The following is a 6867-nucleotide window of genomic DNA, read 5'->3' as shown; positions in this document are numbered from 1 at the left end:
CTGATCTGATCTGATGAAGACCTACAAGTCCTTCTAGAACACCCAAAAAGATGTCTTTTTCATTATAGGGGACTGGAATGCAAAAGTAGGAAGTCAAGAAACACCTGGAATAACAGGCAAATTTGGCCTTGGAATACAGAATGAAGCAGGACAAAGGCTAATAGAGTTTTGCCAAGAGAACACATTGGTCATAGCAAACACCCTCTTCCAACAACACAAGAAAAGACTCTATAAATTGAAATCACCAAGTGGTCATTACCAAAATCAGATTGATTATATTCTTTGCGGCCAAAGATGGAGAAGCTCTATACAGTGAGCAAAAACAAGAGCCGGAGCTGACTGTGGGTCAGATCATGATCTCCTTATTGCCAAATTCAGACTTAAAGAAAGTAGGGAAAACCACTAGACCATTCAGGTATGACCTAAATTAAATCCTTTACAAATATATAGTGGAAGTGACAAATAGATTCAAGGGATTAGATCTGATAGACAGAGTACCTGAAGAATTATGGGCGGAGGTTTGTGACATTGTACAGGAGGCAGTGATCAAGACCATCCCTAAGAAAAAGAAATGCAAAAAGGCAAAAAGGTCCTCTCAGGAGGCCTTACAAAGAGCTATGAAAAGAAGAGAAGTGAAAGGCAAAGGAGAAAAGGAAATATAAATGCATTTGAATGCAGAGTTCCAAAGAATAGCAAGGAGAGATAAGAAAGCCTTCTTCAGTGATCAGTGCAAAGAAATAGAGGAAAACAATAGAATGGGAAAGACCTTCAAGAAAATTAGAGATACAAAGGGAACATTTCATGCAAAGATGGGCTCAATAAAGGACAGAAATGGTATGGACCTAACAGAAGCAGAAGATATTAAGAAGAGGTGGCAAGAACACACAGAAGAGCTATACAAAAAAGATTTTCACAACCCATATAATCGCGATGGTGTGATCACTCATCTATAGCCAGACATCCTGGAATGTGAAGTCAAGTGGGCCTTAGGAAGCATCACTATGAAGAAAGCTAGTAGAGGTAATGGAATTCCAGCTGAGCTGTTTTAAATCCTGAAAGATGATGCTGTGACAATGTTGTGCTCAATATGGCAGAAAATTTGGAAAACTCAGAAGTGGCCACAGGACTGAAAAATGTCAGTTTTCATTACAATCCCAAAGAAAGGCAATGCCAAAGAATGCCCAAACTACTGCACAATTGAACTCATCTCACACACTAGCAAAGTAATGCTCAAAATTGTCCAAGCCAGGCTTCAAGAGTATGTGAAGTTCTAATGAGATGGATAAAACTGGAACCTATTATACAGAGTGAAGTAAGCCAGAAAGAAAAACACCAATACAGTATACTAACACATATATATGGAATTTAGAAAGATGGTAACAATAACCCTGTGTACGAGACAGCAAAAGAGACACCGATGTATAGATCAGTCTTATGGACTCTGTGGGAGAGGGAGAGGGTGGGGAGATTTGGGAGAATAGCATTGAAACATGTATAATATCATGTATGAAACGAGTCGCCAGTCCAGGTTCGATGCACGATGCTGGATGCTTGGGGCTGGTGCACTGGGACGACCCAGAGGGAGGGTAGGGGAGGGAGGAGGGAGGAGGGTTCAGGATGGGGAACGCAGGTATACCTGTGGCGGATTCATTTCAATATTTGGCAAAACTAATACAATATTGTAAAGTTTAAAAAAAAAAAAAAAAAGAGTATGTGAAACGTGAATTTACAGATGTTCAAGCTGGATTTAGAAAAGCCAGATGAACCAGAGATCAAATTACCAACATCTGTTGGATCATCAAAAAAGCAAGAGAGTTCCAGAAAAACATCTACTCTTTCTTTATTGACTATGCCAAAGGCTTTGACTGTGTGGATCACAATAAACTGTGGAAAATTCTGAAAGAGATGGGAATACCAGACTGCCTTACGTGCCTCTAGAGAAATCTGTATGCATGTCAAGACGCAAGTTAGAACTTTACATGGAACAACAGACTGGTTCCAAATCGGAAAAGGAGTACAATAAGCAGGGTGATGATATACAACCTTGATGTAGTCCTGTATATTGTCACCCTGCTTATTTAACCTATATGCAGAGTCCATCATGTGAAATGCTGGGCTGGATGAAGCATAAGCTGGAATCAAGATTGCAGGGAGAAATATCAATAACCCAAGATATACAGTTGACACCACCCTTATGGCAGAAAGCGAAGAAGAACTAAAGAACCTCTTGATGAAAGTGAAAGAGGAGAGTGCAAAAGTTGGCTTAAAATTCAACAGTCAGAAAGCTAAGATCATGGCATCTGGTTTCATCACTTCATGGGAAATAGATGCATAAACAGTGGAAACAGTGAGAGATTTAATTTTGGGGGGCTCCAAAATCACTGCAGATCGTGACTGCAGCCATGAAATAAAGAGACACCTGTTCCTTGGAAGAAAAGTTATGACAAACCTAGACAGCATATTAAAAAGCAGAGACATTTCTTTGCCAACAAAGGCCCATCTAGTCAAAGCTATGGTTTTTCCAGCAGTCATGTATGGATGAGAGAGTTGGACTATAAAGAAAGCTGAGCACCAAAGAATTGATGCTTTTAAACTGTGGTGTTGGAGAAGACTTTTGACAATCCCTTGGACTGCAAGGAGATCCAACCAGTCCATCCTAAAGGAAATCAGTCCTGTATATTCATTTCAAGGACTGATGCTGAAGCTGAAACTCCAATACTTTGGCCACAGATGCGAAGAACTGAGTTATTGGAAAAGACCCTGATGCTGGGAAAGAAGGCGGGAGGAGAAGGGGCCAACAGAGGATGAGATGGTTGGATGGCATCACTGACTTAATGGACATGAGTTTGAGTAAACTCCAGGAGTTGGTGATGGACAGGGAGGCCTCGCGTGCTGCAGTCCACGGGTTGCAGAGTTGGACACGCCTAAGGGACTGAACTGAAGGCTAATAAAATTCATTGTTGAGTTTTTCATTCTTGAAGAAAGGACTTAAAAAATGGATGAAATTCTTTTATTTTCTGTCCTTCAGTGATGGTAAAATTAATCATTTTGATGGGGTCACATTCAATTGCTAATGATCCACTTGTAGAAAACCTACTGCTTTTAAGTGTCCTTACCTTAGTATATTTTGATTATGAAAAAAAACAAAGGATAGGAGACAATGTTGTCTTCAGTTTGAATTGCCTTACATAGAGAGTACTGGAAATAAAATAAGTGGCTTTGCCTTGGACACTGTTTTTTTTTTTTTTTTTTTTTTCTCCTTCTCCTTGCTGCTTACTAGCACTCTGCTGGTTGAATGGGAGATTCCCAGAGAGTTGTACTTATGATGTCCAAAATCCTCAGGGGCATTAAGGTATTTCAAGATGACAGAATTTGAAAGTGACACATCAATTAACAATTTGTCTAAGTGGAATTGTTGAACTTCGTTGAGTAGAGGAAGTCTCATAAATTTTATTCTTACTCAAAGCTTTACTCTTAGTGAAGTTGCGGTATTAGAGATAAGTGAAGAAAAGGCAAGGTTGGCAGAAGTGAGGTAGATTTTGGCAAAATGACTTGTTTCCATATTGAGAGCATTTCGCATTTCCAGAATAGTACACATTTATATATTCTTTTTAAACTAAGATTCTCTTCAGGATGTGGGATGAAAAGAATTTGACTGCATATCCAGTGCACCTAACCAGTTTTCCATCCACACATTTTTGAGGTTCAGTTGAACTTGCCTATGTCCTCATACTTCCATGGCCACTTCAGCTTCCTGTTATTTTCAGCCCTTGGTTCCCAAAGGTATACTTCCCTTCCTTTATTTCCAGATGGTCTGCATATGCTGTTCACTTTTCCACTCCAGGTTGAGCTTGCTCTGTCAATCAAAGTTAGACCATTTCTTCGTAAGGCAGGCTCCTTGTGTGGTTAGTTGTCCTCCTAATTTGTCTAACACTGGAGGATGAAACACTACTCAGTACATGCAGAATTATCTGAGCAACATTAATGGGAACATTTCTGGGATGGAAGGGGATGGTCTTTTATTTTACTTTGAGTTCTCTAAAGTCTCCACTGAAAGCACTTTGATAAGTCCAGGAGTCAGACAATAAAGTCACATTTTTTAATAGCAGCTCCACTGCGACTCAGGCGGCAGATACCACATAGTTCTTAGGCAGAGATGATCACTGTCTAGGAATTTGTTTGCAAGTATTCATCTCCAGCACAGGAATAAACGGTGCTACTCTATGCTAGGTGCTTTGCATTGTAATAGACTTCTGCCAAAACAATAACCAGTTTGCCTCTAGTCGAAAAGATATGCAGGCATACCTTGTTTTATTGCAGTTCACTTCATAGACACTGCATTTTTTTTTAACAAAAAGAAGGTCCATGGCAACCTTTGCCTCAGTGAAGTCTATAGGTATAGGTACATTGTTGTTTCAAAAGCTTTTGATCACTTTGTGTTTCTGCATTGTATCTTGGTAATTCTTACAACATTTCCAAACCTTTTCATTGTTGTGATGTTGGTCATGGTGATTTGTGATTGGTGATCTTAGATTTTCTATTGTAATTGATTTAGGGTGCCATAGACTTCATCCGTGTACCATTGTTGACTTACTTTATAAAGGTTTTTGTATTTTGCCTGCTCCAACTGCCAGCCGACCCGCCATCTCTCTCCCTCTCTTTGGGCCTACCCATTTCCTGAGACACAGCCATATTATAATTGGGTCAACTCATTCTAAAATGATCTTTAAGTTTTCAGGTCAAAGAAGGAGTTACACATCTTTCACTTTAAATCAAAGGCCAGAAATGATTAAGCTTAGTGAAGAAGGCATGCAAAAGCCAGGAGAGGCTGAACACTAGGCCCCTCACCCCAAACAGTTAACCAAGGTGCAAATTCAAACCTAAAGTTTTTGAAGGAAATTAAACATAAACATAGAAAGGATAAGAAAGCAAAACAGCCGTATTGCTGATACGGAGAAATCTGGATCAAAAATCAAGCTAATTACAATATCCTGGGAAGCCAAAGACTAATCCAGAGACGGACCCTATCTTCAATTATCTGAAGGCTGAGAGAGTTAGGGAAGCTGTTGAATAAAGGTTTGAAGCTGGCAGAGGTTGGTACTTGAGATTTAAGAAAAGAAGCTATCTCTATAACATAAAATTGCTAGCTGAAGCAGCAAGTGATGATATAGAAGCTTCAGCAAGCTTTCCAGAAAATCTAGGCAAGATAATTCATGTAGGAGACTACAGTACATAACAGATTTTCATTGTAGCTGTAACAGCCCTCTATTGGAAAAGCTGCCACCTAGGACATTTATAACTAGACAGGTGAAGTCAATGTCTGGCTTCAAATCCTTGAAGGACAGGCTGACTCTCTTATTAGGGTCTAATGCATCTGATGACTTGAAGTTGAGTTGCTCATTTACCCTTCTGAAAACCCTGTGGCCCTTAAGAATTGTGCTCAATCTATTCTGCCTATGCTCTGTAAATGGAACAACAAAGCCTGAATGACAGAACATCTGTTTATAACATGGCTTATTGAATATTTTAAGCCAACTGTTGAGACCTACTGCTCAGAAAAAAAGATTGCTTTCAAAATATGATGACTGTTCATTGACAATATACTTGGTCACCTAAGAGTTCTAATGGAGATATACAATGAGAATTCATGCCATTGCCATGCCTGCAACACAGCATCCATTGCTATAGCCCATGCATTAAAGACAAATTCCAACTTCCAAGTCTTCTTATTTAAGAAATATATTTGTAAGACTATTGCTGCCATACATGGTGCTTCCTCTAATGGATCTGGAAAAAGTCAGTTGAAAATCTCTGGATAGGATATACCATTCCAGATGCATTAAGAACATTTGTGGTTCACTGGGAAGAGGTAAAAATGTCAACATTAATAGGAGTTTGGAAGATGATTTCAGTCTTCATGCCTGACTTTGAGGGGTTCAAGACTTCAGTGGAGGAAATAACTGACGATATGGTGAAAACAGCAAGAGAACTAGAATTAGAAGCAGAGGCGAAAGATGTGACTGAATTGCTACGATCTCATTATAAAACTGTAACAAATGAAGAGTTCTTTCTTATGGATGAGCAAAGAAAATGGTTTCTTTACATGGAACCTACTGCTGGTGAAGATGCTATGAGTATTGTTGAAATTAAAGGAAAGGGTTTAGAATATTACATAAACTTAGTTGGTTAAGTAGCAGCAGGGTTTGAAAAGATTGACTTCAATTTTTAAAGAAGTTCTACTGTAAGTAAAATGCTGTCAACCAGTGTAGCATGCCTGCTACAGAAAATTATTCATGAAAGGACGAGTCAAATGATAAGGCAAACTTCATTATTGTCTTATTTTAAGAAATTGCCATAACCACCCTAAGCTTTAGGAACCATCACCCTTGGTCAGCAGCACTCAATACTGAGGCAAGACTCTCCACCAGCAGAAAGAGTACAGCTCACTGAAGGCTCTGATGATGGTTAGCATTTGCATTTTTTTTTTTAGCAATAATAAGTATTTTAAAATAAGGTATGTATTTTTTTAGACAAAATGCTTTTGCACATATAGTAGCCTATAGTATAGCATGAACATAACTTTTATATGCACTGGGAAACCAAAAAATTCATATGAATTCCTTTCCTGTGGTATTTCTTTATTGCAGTGATCTGGAGCTAAGCCCACAGTATCTCTGACTTATGCCTGTAATCCATGTAGTAGTACTCGTAAGTTTAGGGGTAGCTAACGTCTTCTGCACTCATGAGAGTTCAGTAGAAACTTTCTAAAAACAGAGACGTGGGAGGTCCTGAGTTAACAAGTATTTCACTTGACCCTCCTTTAAAGATATGTAAATTACCTGTCTGTGTCTCCTAGTGGATGAGCAT

The 6867-nt window shown here is 39.0% G+C and overlaps 1 pseudogene; it reads left to right on the top strand.

The window, feature by feature from the left end:
* The first annotated feature begins 4719 nt into the window (after positions 1-4719).
* LOC113897435 lies at positions 4720-6469 on the top strand (annotated as a pseudogene).
* The last annotated feature ends 398 nt before the right edge of the window (positions 6470-6867 follow it).

Source organism: Bos indicus x Bos taurus, chromosome 8, assembly GCF_003369695.1.
Source record: "Bos indicus x Bos taurus breed Angus x Brahman F1 hybrid chromosome 8, Bos_hybrid_MaternalHap_v2.0, whole genome shotgun sequence".
In the NCBI taxonomy this organism is placed as follows: Eukaryota; Metazoa; Chordata; class Mammalia; order Artiodactyla; family Bovidae; genus Bos; species Bos indicus x Bos taurus.
The sequence above is the reverse complement of the archived record's forward strand: the minus strand, read 5'-3'. Positions and strand labels throughout refer to the sequence as shown.